The following is a 24,618-nucleotide window of genomic DNA, read 5'->3' as shown; positions in this document are numbered from 1 at the left end:
TGTGTTAGGCATCTTTTTATCCATACATTTTGGAACTCCTCTTTTTCCATAAGATTCTTTGCATTTTTTAGTATCTCTTCCACAATGTTTACACTCTGGAAAGTCACCTTTAGAGGTCTTGTCTTGCTTTTCTCATACTTTCCTAACCTTTTGTGTTCCTCTATGTCTTTACTACAGATTTCATCTGATACTTCTTTCAGTAAGCTCATATTTGCCATCTCCTTTTTGTCTCTTGTGATCTTGTTTTTACTTCTTCCTCTTCTATACCAGTGATTACTATAGATTTGTTTATATCTACTGAATCTCTGACTAACTTTGGATTGTTTTGGATTATTCTTTTCACCTCCTTTTTAATGCTTTTTTCCTCCACCCTTGTTTCTAAGTCTTTCTTTACTTTCACCATTTGAGCATACGTGGTTTCCACATCATTTTCGTAGCTTTGCACAGCTTCATTCACCTGTGTTATCTTCTCCTCAATATCACTGCTCTGGTCAATAAGACTGCTTACTTGCCTAATTGTCTCTGTGTCATTTTTGAACTCTTCCATAACACTCTCGTGATTGACTACTGTACTTGCCATTTCACTCATTTTCTTCCTAAGTGTACTCAATTCCACTGTTAGTTCACTGATGGTTGTGTCTTTCTTATTGGCCTCCCTTCCTAGTTTTTCTATTTCTTCCTTTTGCAAGTGCATCTGCTTCTTTATTTCATCAATTTCATTTTTGAAAGCCATTTCTAGTTTGTTTACATGCTCAACCAGTCTATTGTGAGTCTCCACTTCAACCAGTTCTTGGTAGAAATCATCATTTTGCTTTTTACCTTTATCCCTTTTCTTTTCCAAATTTGCTTTACTAAAGTATGTATCCATTTTGCAATACTAAAAGTGCAGAGCATGTACTTACAATCCCCGTGTTGTTGTAGTCTAAACAAACCTCAGATGACTCAGCGTATTTTTTCATCTTGGTTCTTTTTCCTGTTTGAACAAGTCTTGTTTAAACTTATTAATTTTTTCCTTTTAATAATGAAAAATCATTTAGTCTAACCTGGTACAGAGCTTGACTCATACAAAGATACTAATTTAGGTAATGCCACTGGCCGTGTTGGTTCGGTACGGAGCGCCGATGTCGCACGTCTGCCTCGATTGAATCCCTCTGTGTGTGTGTGTGTGTGTGTGTGTGTGTGTGTGTGTGTGTGTGTGTGTAATTCACCGGGTCGGTCAGGATCACGTGATGGATTTTTTGTGATCATCGGCATTTTACCCTCCTGGAAGAGAGCTGAGAGCTCATATAGTCCGATCTAAGGGCAAAGCCTTGACCTTCACACATGCACACACCCATCCTCTTGCTCAAGGAGGACAGTGACCACCCTCTTTGTCAGTGAAACTTTTTCACATCCCGAGCAAGGCGCGAACCCCCGACTTAGCAGATGCTAGGCGAGAGCGTTACCACTGCACCAGCGAGCGGTGTGTGTGTGTGTGTGTGTGTGTGTGTGTGTGTGTGTGTGTGTGTGTATGTGTGTGTGTGTGTGTGTGACCCACTAGTGAAGGTATCGCTTGGTATGGTACCGGTTGAAACAATCACCCATGCAAAACGGCAGATCACATACAGGATACATGTTCCTTGTGTCTTTCTTCCTCCTCAACTTGAAACACAAGGCACACCTGAGCCTCTTCTTGTCAGAGATCCTTGCCCAGTGGTGGCCCAGAGTGCGATCCAACCTCACGTCATCATCGATGACCTGGCAACGCTCGCTTGGATACCCTTGTGCTCTGTGGTTCTGTTGTGCGGGAGCTGCAGGCCCAGACATGGGTTCTCCCGACAGACCAGCAACTGGAGGTGGTGGTGGTTCTGGCAACCCTGATGAGCCTCCTGCAGGTGGAGCTGGTGGTGATGGTGGCACCTGTGATGACCCTGCTTCTGGTGGTGCTGGTGTGGGGTCTCCCACAGGCTGTACTGGTGCTGGTAGTGGCTGGGCCAATCCTGGTGCTTGTGGTTGTGCCTGCTGGGTGCCAGTTGATGCTGGTGCAGGCCTCTGGGTAGGTAGGTCTGGGGCGTGGTGGAGTGTGTGTCCAGATGCGGGCCAGTCCTCTTCGTGGAAATGCAGAAGATCGTAGATGATCTGCTCCACAAATTCCAGGAGAGTTACTTGCGCGCGTCTGTACTTCTTATACAAGGCAAATGTGTTGAACAGTGCCACTTGACAGTTCAGCGTTGGATGGGGTAGTACTGGATCATCTGATCGAAATGATCCACCCCACCATATACCTGTTGTACTCCTCCACAATGACGGACTTGTGAATGACCTTCTCCACATAGGTTGTCCGCCCATCATTACCCCACACCTTTCCTTGAACCCTCTTCGGAATGGTGTCCATAGTGTGGAAGGTGGACATCATTTTCACAATGCGCTTGTCACTCCACAGTAGCAGTAGCACATTGTCCTTGTGCCTGTATGCCATGCCCCCTTCGGGGAGGCTCTTAGCCTTGGTGATGGCCTGCAGCTGGTGTGGCACTCCTCTAGGCAGCCGTAGGGTCCCACACATGTAAAATCCTGCAGTGAAGAGTCGTTTGCACAGGGCTACAGAATTGTAATAGTTGTCCATAAACAACTTATAGCCCTGGTCCTTCAACGGTTCCACGAGGCCCAACACGGTGTCCTGGAGGGTGCACTGCACCCCCGTGTAGACCTCCATGTTCCAGATGTAGCCCGAGGATGACTCAGCCAGCATGTACATCTTGATAGCATACTTGTTGGGCTTCTGGGGGTTGTAGATGCAGGACAGCCGGCCCTTCCACCCCAGAGAGCCTACATCCCGGCTGAGCTGCTCCTTGGGTAGGTATGCTGACTGGAACCGCTGAAGGAGTTACTCCATGACTGTGTGAATGCAGATGAGCCAATCTTGGTTGTCCTGGGGAATGGCGAGCATGTGGAAGGAGTGGAAGTACTTCAGGATGGCGTTGATGTGCCTTCCACTCATCGCCCACTGGATCCTAGGGTAGTCGTGCAGCTTGGAGCTCCACCAGTAGTGCCTGATAGTCGGCATGTGCACGACCCCCATAAAAAGGTAGAGCCCCAGGAAGTTGTCCATCTCCTCTTCATTGGAGGAGAACCAGGCATCCAGCTGAGTCCCCAGGAAGGTGGCGTACAAGTTGGTCTCCATGGTGAGATATGATAACAACTCTTGCGTGAAGAAGAGCTGGAAAAACTGCAGGGGAGTTGTTGGAATATCCACCTTTATCCCCGGGGAGCCAGTGAACGGCCCGTGGTTCGATGTGAATGGGCCACTGCTCCACCCAGGATCCTCCTCAGTGGTGGTGGCAGTGGGTCGGCCAGTCGACACGCTATGGCCTGCCCTCCGATGCCTTGGACATCCTCCTTGTCCAGGCAGCGGACCAAGACGCCCTCGTCTAGGAAGGGACGCCTCGGACGAGGACGAGGAAGAGACAGACGGCTCTGGGGACACCAGTCTCCTCGGCTGGCCGGCGAGGATGTCACCATAGCATCCTGCATGGCAGAAGCGGGTGGAGGGGCCATCACAATGAACGATGGCCCGGCTTCCGGTGACACTGGCTCGCCAAGGGGGGCAGAGGGGCCTGGAGATTGGGAGCCGACGAAGAGAGCGGTGGGACTGGCAGGTCCTAGAGGTGGGGAGGGTTGTCCAGTGAAGCTGGCCGATGATGGTGGTGTGGTCTCCCTCGGAGGAAGGCGGCAGGGCAGCTTCACTTGCTGACCGGATGGCGTCAGCTCAACCTCCTCCACTCCAGAACGGTCGCTCTCAATGTCGCTCTCCGATTCTACCTCCTCAAGGATCTGATGCCACTTGTGTGGTGCAAACCTGCGTCTCATTTCTGCAAGACTGCTGTCGTTGCTGTCTGAGGGATTGTGGACCCTGTGGCAGTCCAGTGCTGTGGTAGGAGTGTGAGCTGAAATAAAGGAGTCAAGATATGTTATTCGCCGCCAGCCAAGAACTTGGCTCAACACTGGCACAATGCAAGGGTTCATGATATACATGTATGTCCTTGGAAAACATCATCTCCTACACCTGACTTAGCACACAGGTAGGGGCCAGTAGCACGTGGTTACCCCTTTCATTTTCGTTGGACATTAAACATAACCAAATCTATCATTTTTATGAGATACACAGTACATTTCACTAGTAACATGTAACTGGAAGTGTTCCGTAGGCCGTTACCTGTGCGCTGAGGTGTAGCAGGCGGTGTTTCCCTTATGAGAACACACTGCAGTAGGTCAGTCTTTCACTGACTTTACACATAAAACATAGCCAAATATATCAGTACATAGGAAACACAGTAGATTTCAACAAGAAAAAGAAACATATATATGTAAATGCATGTGTTCCAAAACTAGTGTTGCATATCACTACCTTTGTGCTAGCTCAGGTGTACGACACACACTCTTTCTCAAGAGGACGTTTCTCACTTTTTCACTGTCTTTTCACATAAAATATAGCCAAATATATCAGTATATGGGAAACACAGTAGATTTCACCAAGGGGAAAAAAACATATATATATATACATATATATATATATATATATATATATATATATATATATATATATATATATATATATATATATATATATATATATATATATATATATATATATATATATATATATATATATATATATATATGTAAATGCACGTGTTCCAAACCTTGCGTTGCATTTCGCTACCTTTGTGCTAGCTCAGGTGTACAACACACTTTTTCTTATGCGGACGTGGCTCACTTTTTCACTGTCTTTTCACATAAAACATAGCCAAATATATCAGTACATGGGAAACACAGTAGATTTAACCAAGAAAAAAAAAACATATATATGTAAATGCACGTAGAGAATGAAGATAAATGCACGTGTTCCAAACCTTACGTTGCATTTTGCTACCTTTGTGCTAGCTCATGTGTACGAAACACACTCTTCCTTATGAGCACGTGGCTCGCTTTTTCACTGTCTTTTCACATAAAAAAAAGCCAGTATACCAATACGTGGGAAACACAGTAGATTTCACCAAGAAAAGAAAAACATATATATGTAAATGCACGTGTTCCTAACCTCGCGTTGCATTTCACTACCTTTGTGCTAGCTCAGGTGTACGACACCCACTCTTCCTTATGAGGACGTGGCTTACTCTTTCACTGTCTTTTCACATAAATCATAACCAAATCTATCAATATATGAGATAAACAGTATATTACACCACAACAAGAACAAGTACGTGGCCCTTACCTGTCCGCTAAGGTGTAGCAGATGATGTTTCCTTTACCAGAAGACACTGCAGTGTTTACAATTTTATTTCACATTACACATAATCAAATCCATCATTTTATGAGACATACATGATATTTCACCACAACAGTACCTGATCATGCTCTGTAAGTCACATCTGCAATACCTGAGGTATCGCAGACAATATTTTCCGACGAGCTCGTGATGCAGTGTTTATGTTCATCCACACAAGCATATGATAAACATATCAATAACACTCATGCTTTATTTCACATAGAAAGCATGCAGAATAAATTTTAAAATATGATAAAATCAAATATTCCTATAAACCTCCTGTATTTTATCCCCTCCTGAAAACGGTGTGCCGTGGCCAGACATACGTGACTCCTGCCCTAGCCAATATTTCATCATGTACACTCGCTGCACTGTACTCCTGTCTGTTGCACAATATCCACCATATATCAGCATAAAACAAGGACTTCATCAACACCTTGGCAAATATTCCCTTCAAGACAACGCCATGTCATCAAGCGGGTTACCCGCCTCCCTTAGCTAAAATTCACCATGTCCTTCCTCACTGGCTATTGCACACTATATTCACCTGATTCACTGTCACTAGTATTCAATGGCTGAATACTCACACTGGGTGCAGGGTAGAGGGAGTGTAGTTGTTGGGAACCGCCGATAAACAGGCTTGGCCTACCACAATCTTTCTTGGGCCAACGGCAGAATAACGGCCATGAATGATTCACAAAAACCTAATTCCCTATTGTAAACCCAAATCTAATGACAATAGTGCCCAAAAAGTAAACACAAGCATTATTGGTATAGTGGAATATGATGCGCGTCCCAAGACAGGGTAAATAAAGTATGATTTAAATGCCCAGCCGCGTGCTACCTTCTCCCTTGACAGCTGATGTGGAGCTAATCAACCTGGCCGGGCTGCTGCTGTCTTGGGCCCCAAGGGTGCTTAGTCATTACCTTTGACGAAACGCACGGGAACTATGACGCGTCCAAAAATGACGCCGATCGGCCGAAAACTTTTTCTTTGACGTAAGTTTTTGTGCTTTTATGACCACAAACGCGTCTTCGCATATAGTCGCAGACACTTCCAAATGACAAGTGCGTCGCAGGAGAAGGGGTTAAGGACTGTAATCAAGTAGATGTTCATTGTGTGGTCATGACTCCGACGGTACCAGAACTGGCAGTGACTGGCTGCCTCTTGTCAAATCTGCATAGATGACTGTTTAATACATACACAGCACAATTATGACATTGGGTAACACACAGAGGAATTATCTTACGGTTTCCCTGAGTTATTTTATGAGACAGAGATCGACTAAACTCTGGGACTGTACCACAACCCTCTCCCTCTAAAAATTCTTTAAGACTAACCGGAAATCCTCATGGTACATCTACAGGTCTATATCTCACAGTAATTGAGTAGTGTGATGAGTAAGGATGGACGTTTAGAAGATCAAGTGCTTGAAAGGGTACAACAGGGGAAAAAGGCTGTTGTTTAACTGAAAACAGTGATAAGAAATAGGGAAGTGATCATGGAAGTAAAAATGTCGCTGCATGATAAAGTATGGAAGAAAGCCTACGCATTGTTGGAGGGACACAAGTCAAAGAGTGAGAGCGGTGGAAATGAGCTGTTTAAGAGGAGGATGTGGAGTTATATGGAGAGACTGATAAATGTGGAAGTAAAGGAACGTTGTGATGTGGATTTGGATGTATTACAAAGCACAAACATAAATACACTGAGATGGTTTGGCCAAGTGGAGAGGATAGAGAGTGAGAGACTAACAAGGATATTATATATCAGTGTGGTGGAGAGGGGAAGATGAAGGAAGAGACCGAGAATGACATGGAAGCACGGAGTGGAGAAGTATATGAAAGACAGGGGGAGGGTGCAAGTTGGGGGGAAGGTGTTGAAATGGCAGGGGACTGGGGGACATACAGGCGATTTGTTTGAGGCCAGCCCTTACGGGATGAGGGCGTCTGACTAACGTATAGATAGATAGAATAGATAGACTACATTTTCAAGATAGACAATAATAATTTATATGTAAGCGACTGTCTTAACTCTCATGGCCCTATGACACTTGCAGCTGAATTAGTCTATTGGAGATGGCTGGAATACAACACTATAATTATTGTTTTAACAATGTGACGTCAGTGGTGATACTGTGGTCATTTTCTCCTAACTTGGCTCAGACATTTGTCCATTTGCAGCTTATGTCACGCAACTCAGTGGTACAATCAGACTGCTGTGGCTCTACATCTTTTCCATAGCACTTCTTTTGATTAGCATCGTATTCTAGTGTTAAGCTATTAGTAAGAGTCAATATTCAAGGTGGAGGTGTCAATTTTAGGCCACGTTACAGTAAAATAGGTATAAATTAACGGGTCTTGACTGATTCTCCTTTTTTTTCTTTGAGGGAACAGCTTGCTGACTTTGGTCTTTGGTTCCTTCTTTCCTGCACAAATAATCACTGAGCCTCCTCTGACTCACTGTAATCTGAGTGATACCATCTTATCTGGAATAAAACAGAAGAATTGTTCTGACCATAAGGGTTAACGATGTGGACGTTATCATAGGTGCACAAAAAACTCTGCCATGCAGGCCTGATAACATGAAGCAATGGCGTATAGACTGTAGAGACAATTTATGGGTAAGAGCTCAAATTGAATATACAGGGGGAAGGGGAGCCACACCCCTGCCTGTTGCTACACGAGAGAGAGAGAGAGAGAGAGAGAGAGAGAGAGAGAGAGAGAGAGAGATCAGTCCAAGAGGACATTTTGTAACCGGCTGAAGGTGGATGGGCGATGGTGTAATCGAAAGCAGACTGGGTTCGCAACCTAGAAGCGCTGTGTTTTGAGTCCCTCCCTGGCCAGGAAATCTTTGAATTAGTCGTTCTTTATCCCATCCTCTTGGTACACGGGACTGAAAGAGAACCACGGTGACATATTCTACGTTTGAATTTTGTAGGCTGGGGAAAGAATGGAACTTTAACTGACTGCTTGCCTTCATGATCCTCGTGTAGTCGCTAAACAATATTCTAAGCCCTCTTCTTCTTAGAGAGTTTGAGAAACTACTGTACCTGTGAAATGTTACCTATTTCTAAGGGCCTTAATTAAGTCGTCGATATGTCTCCCCTTTAATATTTTTTTTTCTAATAACTTTTACCTCTTCAGTCCGATGATGTATTTTATATTTTAGTCTTGATATCTCTAGACTATTTTATTTTATTTTATTAATACTTAGCAAACTTGAGGGATTTGATTTAAGCTTACAGTCCTAAAGTTTTCTTTTTCTTTTTTTGAGTTTTCGCCGTGTCCCTTTTTTTTTTTTTTCGAAAATGGCTTTGCCCCTGGGCAAAGGACTTTGGTTTTGGAGCGTGTAGCTCTTTGTGACCGGATGCCCTTCCTGATGTCTACCAGTGACCCTTGGATAGACTCGTACCTCCGACCCTTCGGTCAGAGCACTCTAACCCACTGAGCCACGGCTGCTACAACCAGCTAGGTGACAGGAGAGCGCTAACTCTCCCGGCAAGGCAGCTTACCCGGGCACTGCGAGAACTCATGACTCTTCGGTCTCTAGTCAGGCGCTCGATCACTGAGCCACCATGCCCCCACATAAATAAATTAAATCGCCAGGAAAAAACAAGATAAAATAAGAAACAGGTCACCTCACTGAATGAGTAAATATTAAAGAAACAATTGAGTATTAAAGATCCGTGTTTACCTGCTGACTTGAATTTTAATTTCCCCAAATTTACAGCCTAATCGTATGGAAAAGTCGTGTTGCCTAGAACACATCCCAGGGACCACATTCACAAGATTTTATATCAATTTCCACTCCTGACAGCGATAAGGACAGCACAGGATCTTCGCATGTCGATATTTCTTCCTGGGGGAAAAAAAAATAGGGGAGCCTCAAAGTTGCGTATTTGCCAGCATAGTATAACTACTAACACCTGTTCCTTAGCGGTGGATCTGGCATATTACAGCTAAACATGCCATAATACGGTATATACAAGTTTCTCTATCAACACCAAACTACATGCACAGTACACACTAAACTTCCTTTTCAAAATAAAAATAAAAATAAAATGGCACAATTAAATCATGCCTCGGAGTCCCCAGGGGGGGGGACCATAAATTCCCTCACTATCCGCCCCTCTCCTGGTGACGACTCTGAGAGATGCCTGTAACCACTGTCTGACTCACTCCTTCATTTCTGCAACATTCGCAGCCTTTCCTCCAATTTTCTCTCTGTCGAACATCACCTCTCCTCCTCTAAACCTCACTTTCTCTTCCTGTCTGAGACTCAGCTGTCTGAGGCAACTGACAGCAAACCCTTTTCTGTGTCTTCCTACTTTCTCTATACTCATTTCAAAGCCAAAGGTGGCTGTTCTGTATATGTACGCAACGATTTATATTACTCTCATGTTCCTGAACTTGATTCCTCTGAATTCTCTAGCCTCTGGCTTCGGCATTCTTGTCATTCTCTAACAAAATATATCTGCGCTGTTTACTTATCTCCTAATTCCACTGACTATGAAAAATTATTTGACTATCTTACTTCTACGATGAAACACATTCTGTCCATTATCCTTTCTTTGAAATCTCCATTTTAGGAGATTTCAATGTTCACCTCCACCTTTGGCTCTCCTCTCCTTTCACTGATCCACCTGGAGAACAATCCAACATCTTTTCTAGCCTTAATGACCTAGAGCAGCTTGTACAGCACCCCACCCATATCCCTGACCGCTTTGGAGAGAGCTGCAACATGCTTGACCTTTTTCTTACAACTAATCCTTCTGCTTACACCATTAATCTTTCCTCTCCGTTGGACTCCTCTGATCACAACCTTATCACCTTAACCTGTCCTATTGCTCCAGTACGGCCTGTGGACCCTCCAAAAAACGTCGACTGTGGCACTTTGGAGCTGCAGGTTGGGAGGCCCTCAGGCAGTACTTGTGTGATTTTCCCTGGAATTATTATTGCTTCTATGGACGGGAGCCATCTGAGTGTGCACTGCTCATTACGGAGGTTATTCTCTCAGGCGTGGAAGCATACAATCCTTTTTCATATCCTTTGACTAATGCAGGAAATCCTTGGTTTAATCACACTTGTTCTAATGCTGTCCACAACAAGGAGAGGGCCTATAAAAGGTACCAGAACCAACCCACCCCTGAATCCCATCTTGCTTATGTTCCTGCCCGGAATCGTGCTATGTCTGTTCTTCACTCTGCTAAAAATAATTTCATCCGTAATAAATGCTCTCAACTCTCCAACTCATATTCTTCCCGCTTCTTCTGGCACCTTGTCAAAAACCTTTCTAATAACTTTACCTCATCATCCTTCCCTCCTCTTTTTTTATTTTGATGGCTCTGTAGCTATTTCTTCTACTGATAAAGCAGATCTCTTCACTCATGCAGACTTTCTCCTCCAGTTCCATCTTAGATGATTCCAGTGCTGTTCCTCCATCACTTCCCCCCTCTGACTTCCTCATGGCTGACATTAAAATTTCTTCAGCTGATGTATTTTCTGCCATCACTGGCCTTAATACTAACAAGGCATATGGGCCTGATGGAGTACCTCCTGTTGTCCTCAAGAACTGTGCTTCTGTGCTTACACGCTGCTTAGGTAAACTCTTTCACCATTGTCTGTCAACTTGTACCTTTCCTTCTTGCTAAAATTTTGCTCTCATTCAGCCAGTCCCAAAGAAGGGTGACCATTCCCAACCCTCTATCATCCAATTGCTTTAACATCCTGTGTCTGAAAAGTTTTTGAGTCAATTCTTAATAGAAAAATTTTGAAGCATCTTTCCTTTCACAACCTTCTGTTCGATCGTCAGTATGGGTTCCGTCAGGGAAGCTCCACTGGCGATCTTCTCACCTACCTTTCAGACTCCCGGTCATCCTCTTATCGGGACTTTGGCGAAAGCTTTACCATCGCACTTGACATCTCAAAGGCTTTCGATCGAGTCTGGCATAAATCTTTAATTTCCAAACTGCCCTCTTACGGTTTCTGTCCTATCTGTGCCTTCATCTATAGCTTCCTTTCTGGTCGTTCTATAGCCGCTATTGTAGACGGCCATCGTTCTTCTAGATCTGTCAACAGTGGTGTTCCTCAGGGCTCTGTCCTACCACTGACTCTTTTCCTTTTATTCATCAATGACCTTCTGAGCTGTACCTCTAACCCTATCCACTCGTTCGGTAATGATTCCACTCTTCACCTTTCTATTCGATTCCCACAACGTCCATCTCAGCAGTTACTTCAACAAACAAGGGATGAGGCTATGGCAAGCCTAATGTCTGACTTGGCTCGTATCTCTGACTGGGGTAAAAATAACCTTGTTGTTTTTAATGCATCAAAAACTCAGTTTTTACACCTATCAACCCGACACTATCTTCCACATGGGTACCCACTGATGTTTAATAATATCCAGCTCAATCCTGCGTTATCCTTGAACGTGCTTTGGGTTTCATTCATTTGGGACTTATCTTGGAAAGATCATATTGCATTTCTTGTAAAATTTGCTTCCAACAGATTAGGTGCGCTAAGCCGACTCTGTTCCTTCTTTACCCCTGCACAGTTCATGACTTTATACACGAATTTTATTTGCCCCTGTGTAAAGTACAACTCTCATGTTTGGGGAGGCTCCCCACATACAGCTCTTCTCAATAGGGTGGAGTCAAATGCTTTTCTAAGACTGGCACGTAGCATCCGTCTAGCAACAAACTCTCATCCCTTTTCTGTCCAACTCTCGAATGGAAGAGTTAACCGTTACTCCCAGTCCTTCATTTATGCAACAGGTCAACTCTGAAACTATCTCCCTTTGTCTGTATTTCCAACTTCCTATGATCTCCAGTCTTTCAAATGCAGTGTGTCCAGGCATCACGAAATGAATGGATCTTGAATTTGGCTCTCTTTTGTATTGTTTTTGTTATTTTTCTTGGGAGGAACTGTTTGCTGGCCCCTGGCCTTTGGTTCCATCTTTCTTGCATAAAAAAATATAAAAAATAAAGCTTTTTAATATCGACATACACTAGTATGCGTAAGTAATTCACCAGAATCTTAAGAAGAGTAATGCTCAGAATACATCGTAAAACAAAAGGTGTTACGAAGTCTGCACAGTAGAGATGGGCGATACCACTGATTTTATTTTTTATACGATACCGAGTATTTTCCTGTCCAATATCGAAGTATCGAGTACCGATACCGAGTACTTCATTGTCCAGTATCGGTTATTTCGAGTACTTTACAGGAAAATAATTGCCTAGTCAGCTATAGTCAGCTATCCTATACATAAGTCAGGGTGAAGCGACAGGTTTATTGGATATAATAGCCTACAGTAGCCTTGTTTCTACTCGGTTCTCTCTCTCCTTCTCTCTCTCTCTTCCCTCTCTCTCTCGATCCCGCAGCAGAGTGCTAGAGTGTCTGACTGACAATAAGATGGTCCCAGGTTCAATACCTGGGCGGAGCAGACATTTTCTGGACACAAGTGTTCTATCACAAGTTTGAACCTGTTCACCTAGCAGTAATATAGGTACCTTGTTGTCAGTCAACTTTGTGAATCACTTACAAGGAGAGACTGAGTAAAAGAGAGACTTAAACGAATACTCAGAGTTACGAAAGAAGGCCTCTACAAGGTAATCCTCCACCCTCAGGGTTCCTGCAGGGATAATTTCCCTCCCACGGGGTGAAAACCATTCAGCAGATCTTCAACATATATTTCTCTTAGATTCCTTCCAGCCCTTGTTTCATCCTTCCCCTCCCCGATTCATTTGTTACTTCTGAAATCAGTGTGGCATTTATGTTAAAAAAGGAAATTAATAAGTAAATACTTTTTTGAAACAAAATAAATAGTGTATTTCCTTGGAAATACAACATTTATACAAGGACATAGGAAAATTCAGTGGTCAAAAAATTAATTCATGAACATGATGGAGGACACTAAAAAGGGAGCCGACAGTAATGAAGCAGATTAAAGATAAAACTTTATCACTTTAGTTTCACATCCCATTTGGCTCGTAATTAGGCCTACCCTACTATGTTTTTAACATCAGGCATAAGGGGCATAAAACCTTCCTGAAGTTATATCAATAAAAATTTATACTAACCTGGATACTTTCCAGATTCTCTGAAACTTTCCAAGACTGAGGGTTGAGTGATCTTGAAGGTACTGGGGACTTCCATTTTACGCTTAGCTTCAACACCAGTGATTTCTTCCGGATGCTTAGTCTTCAAATGTTTCATCATGTTACTAGTGTTACAACTACAGTATGTAAAATTCTGTCTCTACATATCTGACACAACACTTTGTCAAAGGTTTCATCATTATCATCAAAGTATGTCCACACTGCACTTTGCTTTCTTACATTTCTTGAAGCCATCGTCACTGTTTTTTAATAACTGAATAATGATTTCTTGTTTTTCCTGAAGGTAGGCTACATCAGTTGGTTAGCAGTATGAAGTAACACGAAGTACACGCACCCTGCACTAGACACTCCATGGACTGGACATGATAATATTATAAAGCAAATGGGAGTTCGAGTCTGCTAATGAATAATTTAGCCTGCCAAACTAAATTACCGGTAGACTTTATTATATCATTAATAATAGGACATAATATACCTCTTAAAATAACTGTCATTATTCTCAATATGAAAAATGTAATTAAATTTCTGCTACAAACGCTACTCCCCCCCGATCCACCCAACTACCCGAGACCCCGAAATAATATGATGCCAGACATCTGACGCCTAACAATACCAGGAGAAAATGAGAGGGAGTAAAATAATTAGTCAAAATTAATAATTTGTTCATAAAGTACTCATAGTACTCGATACTTCACGATTTGTATCGATATTTTCGATAAAAAGGTAATATCGAAAGTATCAATACTTTGGCATCGATACGCCCACAAGTACTGCACAGCCAATAATAATAAAATACTCAGTCTCAACCACATTATTAAAGTAGAGAACGGGAAGTGGACTTGCGCTGCAGCCACTGGCAAAGAAGGATTTCTTTTCCCGGTCTCACCAACCAAAGAAGAACGATCCTTTTCCCTTGTCTTGCACTCTTCTGCACTTTTCAGCAGTACAGCAAGAACACCAGTGATGTGTTAGCAGAGCCAAAGCTAATCCTTCATCCCCATCCACGACAGTCGTGCTAATACACAAATTTGTGCTCAGCAAGGATTTCTTCCTGGTCCCAGGCCTCCTATCAAGGCATATCAACTCCTCTTCTGGTCCCAGTAAGCTTCCCCAGTAACGCCCTAGTGTAGTACAAAGCCGAACCCCGAGGCCATTGGCACATGGGGGACCTACTCTGGGATGGGTAACTGGTTACGAGAAGTACCAGAGTGGGCTTTCTAGGATTAGGGCTAGGAAACTCTGGCTGCTCCTTTGGCCTGATAAATGGTGACTCCTGGTAGAGGGAGGGGGGGGGGAGCCTATGTTAAAAGTCAGAGTTGTAGGTAGATGGGACCTGTGGGGAGATCCATTAGGGGCCTTGTCATCAATGTTTTTTCACAGTCAACTTCCTCTGGACATGGGCAAGAGGCAGGCAGACAGCGACTTTACACAGAATTACCCACCTTGATTAACTTATACACATATTAACCAGAGGGAAGCACCTACTCAGGCACGCTGTCATCCAAAGACCAGCCACTCTTCCACACTCATTGACTTAGACATACACCTATCCAGCTACCAACAAAAGCTTCCCATCTATCCATGCACTGGCCTTAAATGTGCACCTGTTCAACCCAGTCAAGATTCGTGCACACATTCAGCTACAGACCAGCATCGTGCACCCACTCTCCTACAAGCTTGAGACTCTTAACCCAGAAAGACGCAAAATCAACCACATAGCATCCAGAGATATACACCACATTACAGTTATGACTTCGTAGGGCAATGATCTCACCAGTAAGGTTAACAGTCGGGCCCATCATGAACTCTTCCCCTCACGCACCCTGCCACCCATCCATTCACTCTCTCGGTGAAGAAGATAATGAAGGTTTCACTTCTCTCATCAAATAGAAGAAAGGCAAGCACACCCCAGAACACGCCCCCAGCTGAAGGACCATCGTCAGAAGACCGAAGTTCGTACCTTTCAGCTCTGAACACCTCCCCGCCTCATACGACTTTGTCACTGCATTTGAGAAAAATCACCCAATACTAGAATTCTCACTGAAGCTCAGTGGAAAGAGAGAATTCATTCTCACATCCCGGAGTTACCAGGATAAAGAAACTTGATCATCTCGTTAAACCGTTGATGGCCCACCTTAAAGGAACTTGAACACCAGGAAAGAAGAGTGGTTATCCAAAACTACCCCAAGCAATTCAAACTGGGAAGACGGCTACAGTGCCCTATAATAACCAAGACTATCCAACTTTAAGGCTCAAGGAACTCTAAGAATGCACCCCTTGAATCATTCAGTTCTTTACGGGACCAGAGATAGACTACAATGACCTTGGCATTCAGTGAAAGTTCATTGTATGGAAGCCACTGCATTGCTATAACTGTCACAGGTCTGGCCATCGCAGTGAAGTGTGACATTAATAAGACAAATGTGGAATCTGCAGCCAGGCTCATTACACCGAAATCTACCTTACCAAGTTATAAAAAAAAAAAAAATGAAGAAACCTTCCCTAAATGACCAAACTCCAAGCAGAAACGTCATGCATGGAACCCTAGATGTCTCAGGTGCCTCAAAGTAATCAGCAGGGAAAAACTCAGACTTTGAATTCCCATTAACAAATAAAGGATGGGATGCATTAATGCTCCACCAGACGTAATACTGAGGAATGACAAGAAAACCCGAGGGCAAACTCCGTCAATAATTTTTCCTTCCTACCCATATCCACACCAAATACAACACTGCCCTCCCACCAGCTATCCACTCCACCCAGCACACCCATTTCAGCTAGCTTCCATTCCCAACACATCCTCCATATCACACAAACCACCACATCATACACAACACATGGTTAGTAACACCCCAAATTGATAATCACGCTCATCCTATCTACCTCACTGCACCTCTGCATCTCAGCTTCTCGGGAGAGGCAGTGAAAGCGCTCTTGTTGGCATCATTCTTCACGGATAAAGTAATCCGGAAAAGCCTGGGAAATTCAATGAAAATTTCATCGCTGCAACTCATGCTACTAATCCTGCTCCTAGACCATGAGAAGAGAAAAACCTTGCCTCAGACAAAGTCACTTCACAATCTCGCCCAGATACCCCAAAACTCACCACCCCACCAAAACCTACGTTTCTCCATAGAAACGGCCCCATGGATCAGTCATACACTCCCATACTCTGGGGAGAACCCCAACGCTGCTGGTGATAAGACAAACGAACATTCCTCGTATACTGCCGACCAGGTTACCTCTCAAAACTATGAGTCGCACTCAACCTTTAACAATGAATCCCACCAAAAGAGCCTTGGTTTAATCACACTTGTTCTAATGGTGTCCACAACATGGATAAGGCTTACAAAATGTACCTAAGCCAAGTTACCTCTGAATCACATCTTTTCTATGTTTCTACCCGGAATCGTGATAAGTCTGTTATTCGTTATGCTAAAAATAAGTTCATCTGTACTAAATGCTCTCAACTCTCCAATTCATATTCTTTCCACTCCTTCTAGCACCTTGCCAAAAACCTTTCTAACAACTTTATCCCATCATCCTTCCCTCCTCTTTTCCACATTTATGGCTCTGTAGCTATTTCTTCTACTGATAAAACAGATCTCTTCACTCAGACTTTCGCCTTCAATTCCACCTTAGACAATTCCAGTGCTGTTCCTCCATCACTTCCCCCCCTCTGATTTCTCATGGCTGGAATTAAAATTTCTTCAACTGATGTATTTTCTGCCATTACTGGCCTCAATACTAACAAGGCATATGGGCCTGATGGGGTCCCTCCTGCTGTCCTCAAGGACTGTGCTTCTGTGCTTATACACTGCTTAGGTTAACTCCTCCGCCTTTGTCTATCAACTTGTACTTTTCCTTCTTGCTGGAAGTTTCCTCTCTTTCAGCCACTCCAAAAGAAGGGTGACCATTCCCAATAGCCCAGTTGCTATAACATCCTGTGGCTCAAAAGTTTTCTAGTCTATTCCTAACAGAAACAATTTAAAGCTTCTTTCCCATCACAACCTTCTTTCTGATCGTCAGTATGGGTTCCGTCAGGGACGCTCCACTGGCGATCTTCTCACCTACCTTTCAGACTCCTGGCCATCCTCTTTTCGGGACTTTGATGAAAGCTTTGTCATTGCACTAGACATCTCAAAGGCTTTCGATTGAGTCTGGTATAAATCTTTAATTTCCAAACTGCCCTCTTATGGTTTCTATCCTTCTATCTGTGCCTTCATCTATAGCTTCCTTTCTGGTCGTTCTACAGCTGCTGTTGTAAACGGCCATCGTTCTTCTATATCTATCAACAGTGTTGTTCCTCAGGGTGCTGTCATATCACCAACTCTCTTCCTTTTATTCATCAGTGACCTTCTAAGCTATCCACTCATACACTGATGATTCCACCCTTCATCTTTCCATTCGGTTCCCGCAACGTCCATTTCAGCAGTTCCTTCAACAAACTAGAGATGAAGCTATGGCACACCTAATGTCTGACTCTGCTCATATCCACACAGCTGCATCTTTAGCTTTTTCTATCTCTACTTCAATAGTCACTGCTCCTATGAACTGTCTGCTTGCATCCCTCCACCTCTATGACAGGCGCGTAGCACCCGTCTAGCAACAAACTCTCATCCCTTTTCTGTCCAGCTCTCTAATCCAAGAGTTAATCGTTACTCTCTGCCCTTCATTTATGCAACAGATCAACTTTGGAACTGTCTCCCTCTGTCTGTATTTCCTGCTTCCTATTTCCAGTCTTTCAAACGCAGCATGTCCAGGCATTTCAAAATGAATAGATCTTGAATATGGCTCTTTTGTATTGTTTTTGCTTTTTTCTTGAAAGGAACGTTTTGCGGGCTCCTGGTCTTTGGTTCCTTCTTCCTTGCATAAAAAAACTCCCTACAGGAAAATCTTCAGGAAGCAAGACGAATCAGAAGCAGAACCATTCAACAGACATTCATCCTCCATGACCTGGAGCATGCCATCATCAAAGCAAAATGTGAAATACAGGAAAGAGTAAGAGAAAAGAAAAAGGTTGCATCCCAGATATAAACAGCTCTGACTCCCCTCAAGTTTCTGTTGACAACAACAAACATGGGCAAAAGAGATATGAAAGTCTTTGGGTGGAACATAAAAGGAGCACGTTCCAAACACAGCCTCATACAAACAGCAACGGGCTTTGACAACATCAACGTCTTCCTCCCCCAAGAAACAGATTCCAGAGCAACATCCTTTCAGCCTCCTAGGCATTACAAAGTACAGACTAGCACACGAGCCTAGACGAGGGGGCGGGGGGTGAGGTAGCAGAGGCCTCCTTACCCCCACTGTAGCTCCACCCCCAGCAGCCAAGTAAATGACCCCATGCATGTATATTGTGGTGGGGGATTCGAGGTTTTGGGCGTCACTATACACCTAGGCTGCACCATACTGCAAGTACATAATTTATGCGAACAACGTCAGGGGTGGCTACAAACAGGCGACCGCCTAGCTCTCTCATCTTACGATCTGTCACCTGGTGGAGGAGACTCTAACCCTCACCACCCTTTCATTAAACCAGGAGCAGCCTCAAATAGGGATGGCATCCACTTTGTTGATTGGCTCAGTAATATACCCGAGATATTCGTAAAACTAAACACACTGGAGCCAACACGCCTAATGGGTGGAATCCTCGGCTTCACACTTAGCTCTAAAGATCTCGTACCATACACAGAATGTCACCTGCATCCAATTTGAATCAACGATCACCATGCAAAAATTGCAATCCAAAACCTCTCCTCCCTCATCTCCCCACCGCCTCCTAAGTGGAAGCTAAAAAAAGTTGACTGGAACATCTTCCAAAACTAAATAAGCAACTGGTTCCAATAGCGCACACCACTTGATGAAATAGATATCATAGAATGTAAACTCAAAAAAGCCTTCCACCATGCTGCAAACACCTACTGTCCTTTCATTAGAGGTACTCACCATCAGTATAATGACAACTGGTATCACAGCAGAGGTCAAAATCAATTCTGGAAGTAGAGATGATGATGATCCAAATTCCTAAGACCAGTAGTCTGACTGACCCCTCAAAGAATCAGAAAAATCATGCACGAAATTTGGCGAGTGATACTCGCAGCTGAATAAACACATTAGCTTCAGCCGAACTGCACATGGACACAAATTAACATAGCCTTGGGTGAATGAAGAAAGATGAACTTTATCCACCCTCATCACCACTCCAACTTACAGGCCAGTTAGGATACAAAAAAAAAAAAACACTCTGGCAGACGAAAAAGTCGCATTTCCAAACAGTTTCGGCGACAGCTGTCACCTTTTTCGGTGGATTCTCTTTTGGTTCTCAGTATCTCTTGCAATAGTTTGATATGGGTATGGGCTTGCCCCCTCTCTCCCATTCTTAGCAACCTGTACATGGAATATTTTGAATCCAACCGTCTTATACCATATCCCTTAAATTCTAACTTCATATAGGTATGTTGATGATGTGTTTTCCTATCTGCCAAACATATGCACTAGCTTTGACTATTTTCTCACAAAATTAAATACATTGGTTCCTTCAATGAAATTTAAAGCTGAATGTGAAAATAATGGTTCCCTTCCGTTTCTAGATGTATTTGTGCACAGGGGTGAACAGGGGTCACTCAGCTCTTCGGTATACAGGAAACTAACTCAGTGCAATTTGTATTTACATTAGTATTCATATTGCCATAGTTCCACTAAAATTTCAGTTATTTCTTCTCTATTCCTTAGGGCACTCAGAATTAGTAGTCTGCAACATCTAGATACGGAAAATGCTAAGATGTGGAAAATATTTTTAGATCTAAAGTATCCTATTTGGTTTTTAAAATGAGCATATTTTAAAACAAGAACAAACTTTTCTTGTACCTAGACCAACATCACAAAGTCAACAAAGTAAGCCATACTTTACAGAACCATTTTTGTCAAATCTTAGCTTGGTGAAGCCTTTGAGTCATGATTTGGATGTAAACTTTTGCATTTAGATATACTTCACTTTAAGATCAATGTTAGTACAGAATAAGCCCAGTAATAACGAAACTGCAGGGGTGTACAAAATTCCATGTAGAGACTGTGACTTGGTTTATATTTGTGAAACTGAAAGGGATTTGGACACTTGGATTAAGGAACACAAGTACTGTATGCCTGTAAGAGAGGCAACATAAATAATGCAGTGTATGTTCACTCTTCAGAAAACCACCATAGAATCGACTGGAATTCTAGCAAAATTTTTGTACAAATGTAGTGTTACGGAACAGAGAGAGATAATGAACACTTCAAGTGAGAATACTAAAATCACTACTGTCCCACAAAGTTCCAGGTTCAAAACAAAAGAGTTAGGTAAAATTACAAGTTAAAGTTTAATGCTCAAACTAACAACTAAACATTCAGGACTCATAAGGATAATGTAATGGCAAAAAACAGGTTAAATATATGGTTAACTGCAATAGCCTCTATTAACACGAAATTAGCAAGAGTAAATTTATCTAAGTCAGCCCTGATAAAATGAGAAAACCGGATAATGCTCAGTTAATGCAAGATATATTATTACAGATACAAAATATTATTAATAATGGCTGACATCAAAAACTCCACATGAATCACAAAAACCCTACCAGGCCCACGAATCAACACCTTATGCTATACAGTACAAGAAAAAAAATGTAATAACACTTATACTCAAATTACACAGCAGCTAGATGGTTGGAGACTTCAAGAGCACTCACAAAAATAATAACAACTGTACAGGGGAGGACAGAGATGTGAACAAAATGAGGAGTAGATCTAAGTGGCAATTAATGCAGAGACTGAGCTCATTATATAGGGGCCGGCAGAGTTTGATACAACTTGTAAGAAGGACGCGCAAATGAAGCCATAGGGGACAAAGGGTTGACACTCCTGCTCTGAACAACAGAAAGAACGACTTACTCTACTATAAAGGAGGAGAAGGGGGGAGTGAGGTAGAACACAGAAACTTGGTCACTATGGAAGCCACGAGGCGAATCGTGATCAAACATGCAGCATACTGTACGTTAGAATTATATAAAGGATGATGAAATCATAGGCTATGTAACAGTAGTAATAATACAAAAGGTTGGATAGCAGAAGCTGTATGTTTAAAAACATATAATAATTTTAACCATAATGAGGGAATGTATGAATCAGATCCAGTAATGAGAGGATTAGTGACCAGGTCCTTGTCGCCTCTTGTAATCCCTAACTCAGGTCGGGGACAATATGGAGGGAGTGTCAGGTGAGGTCACATCCGATGCGGTTGGAAATAAAACCGAGTGTGATTATCCCTGCATATATGCAGCTTCTTAGTACCTGTATCTACCACTCTTGGTCTGTATACCCACTGAAGAGGGTGACAGCTGTCGCCGAAACTGTTTGGAATCTGCCAGTGTGTGTGTGTGTGTGTGTGTGTGTGTGTGTGTGTGTGTGTGTGTGTGTGTGTGTGTGTTTTGTATCCTACTTCATGTTCACGATAGTGTAAGTCTTCAGCCGTTACAGGCCAATCATCTAGCAAAACTGCTTGCCCATCGCTCAATCTCTGCACTTCTGTCACCTCTACCCCAACACTCTCAAGACAATCAAGCCCCCAGAGAAAATCCAAGAAAATGAAATTACCTGCAACTGTCTCAATCCGTCAGACATCCCCTCCACATCCAAACGAACTACAAGAGGCCAGGGCATATCACACAAATTCTTTAGTCCAAGGATCCCATGGTGCCAAGACCCATCACCCTCCTAAGAAGCTTCAGTATGAAGATGGAAAGGATGATGTACAACAGACTAGGAAGCATTCTTAGACCTCTAAACCCAAAGCTGTTTGCCTACAGAAAGGAGTGCGGCACAACTGACAAATAGCCAACACGATCGAACTTATAGTCGACAGGAAAACCAGTGTTAACTTTCTGGACCTCAAAATACCTCACAAGATCCACAACCATCCTGTCACTTCTGGATAGGAAAGGCGTCTAGGGTAGACTTTATCGCTGGCTCAAAGTCTACTCTTCCAAAAGGAATATCTGCATCCGTTTCCAAGATGATTTATCACAGCCACGCACTCTTGACACCAGGACCCCGGAAGGAGGGATTTTAAATCCCTTCTTCAGTATTCTACTGGAATGCTAGCAGGACTGCACTTTTCCCCGAAGTGTTACTTCGCTCTGCTATACCAACGATTTACAACACAGGCAATTCCCCCCCCCCAAAAAAAAAAAAAAAAAAAATGACATCCATGAAATTGAGGAAAAAAGGCCATGGCCTAAAGATAAACAGCACGAAAACCAAGGCGTTGACAGTCTGACACAGACAACCCCTGAACATCACTCGCCATCCATGATGAAGAGATCACCTGGGTCTGCATGCAGTAATGTCAGTGTGTTTGGACTGACTATGCACTGACGATAAACACTCAGGTCGACTATCTCAACCAAAGAGCAGAAGTTATGAGTTCCTCAGGCAGTACTATACCCATGCCATCCGATCAATAGTAGATTACAGCATCACAGCCTTCGTCACGCTGTCGGGCAATCAGTTAAGAAAATTCGTGGTTATACAAAACGACACCATGAAAACAATACTGGGCACACCCATGTGGACAAAAATCTTTAATTTCCAAATGGAAACACACCTACTCATAGACCCCCTACAGACCCGAGTCCAGTTTCTAACACTCACATAGCCAAGATATTCAGATGACCAGAATACTCACTAACAGACGTATGAGTACATGCAGACTTCCACAGCAGATGAGACCTCTTTCAAGAGTGATCGATGGATCTGTAAAGTAACTGATGCCATTAACACCATTGAAATACAAGTCCTAACACTCGCTTGCACTCAAAACACAAGAAAAATAATCATTCACACAGACTCCGAACTGCCATACAAACCCACTAGACACTGGTAATAGAAAACTAATCACCAGCACACCAAAACAAGTACATAACACTAAACTAGCTTCCCAGTTTTGTCGGTATCACTGGAAGGAAGGAACTAACCATGCCATCAAGCTCACATGGTAGCTCAAGCGTTATCACCTAGCACAACACTCCCTCCCTATAAGGAAGCCTCCATTCGACAAGCCCTACACCAACATTATATTGGCCACTCTTCATATGCAGCCTAGGACAACTGGTATCAGTAAGCCACTTATCACTTCCCAGTAAGCTCAACCACCCTCCCCCAGCCAACCTCAGAGAAACCTGAGTCAAACTCCAAAGACTACTCCTAGATTACAGTGTTGCTGGAGAGTAGAAACCTGAGTCATCCTCCAAAGACTACTCCTAGGTTACAGTGTTGCTGGGAAGTAGAAACCTGAGTCAACCTCCAAAGACTACTCCTAGGTTACAGTGTTGCTGGGAAGTCAACGACAGGCAAGACAGGGACTGTGATGACTATGGCAATATCAACAACGAGCCCCAGCTACACTATCTATATGAAAGTTCAGCTACAATGACCATCAGGAACATGACCAACACCAGTGAGACACCTACAACTGATATCGAGGCAGCCAGGTGCGAAGCAATCAGTCTCGTACGAAGGGCCTCCGAAGAGAATTTTGACAACTTTGTCCGGGTAATCGTACCCCACCGCGAAAAGAAAGACATTCTTACTTCAATTCTCCTTCTAAGCTCATCTTCAATTACCCAGTATGGGTCATGACCTACGCATTCATCACAGTTGTTCCAACTAAGGGCATCTATGAAGAGGACTTTTACAATAATTGCAATAACTGTACCGAATGGTCTATATATCTATCTATTGCCAAACGCCTTAATCCCGTATGGGGTGGCCATAAACAAATCGCCTCCACGTCGCCCTGTCCCCCGCCATTTCACTGCCCTGCTCCCAGCTCACACCCTGCTCCCTCATATACCTCTCCACTCCATCCCTCCATCTCATCCTTGGCCTTCCCCTCCCTCTCTCCCCCTCCACCTTACTCACATACACTCTCCTTGTCAGTCTCTCACTCTCCATCCTCTCCACATGGCCAAACCACCTCAACATGTTTCTCCTAACGCTTTCTATCACATCCACATCCACACCACAATGCTCCTTCACATCCTCATTTGTCAGTCTCGCTCTCCATGTGACTCCCCATGTGACTCTCAAAGAACTCATTTCCACTGCTCTCACTCTTGACTTGTGTCCGTCCAATAAGATCCAAGCTTCACGTCCATA

Source organism: Coenobita brevimanus, chromosome 25 (assembly GCF_032717465.1).
Source record: "Coenobita brevimanus isolate Jiangsu-jjx chromosome 25, ASM3271746v2, whole genome shotgun sequence".
NCBI lineage: Eukaryota > Metazoa > Arthropoda > Malacostraca > Decapoda > Coenobitidae > Coenobita > Coenobita brevimanus.
Note: the sequence above shows the minus strand (reverse complement) of the source record.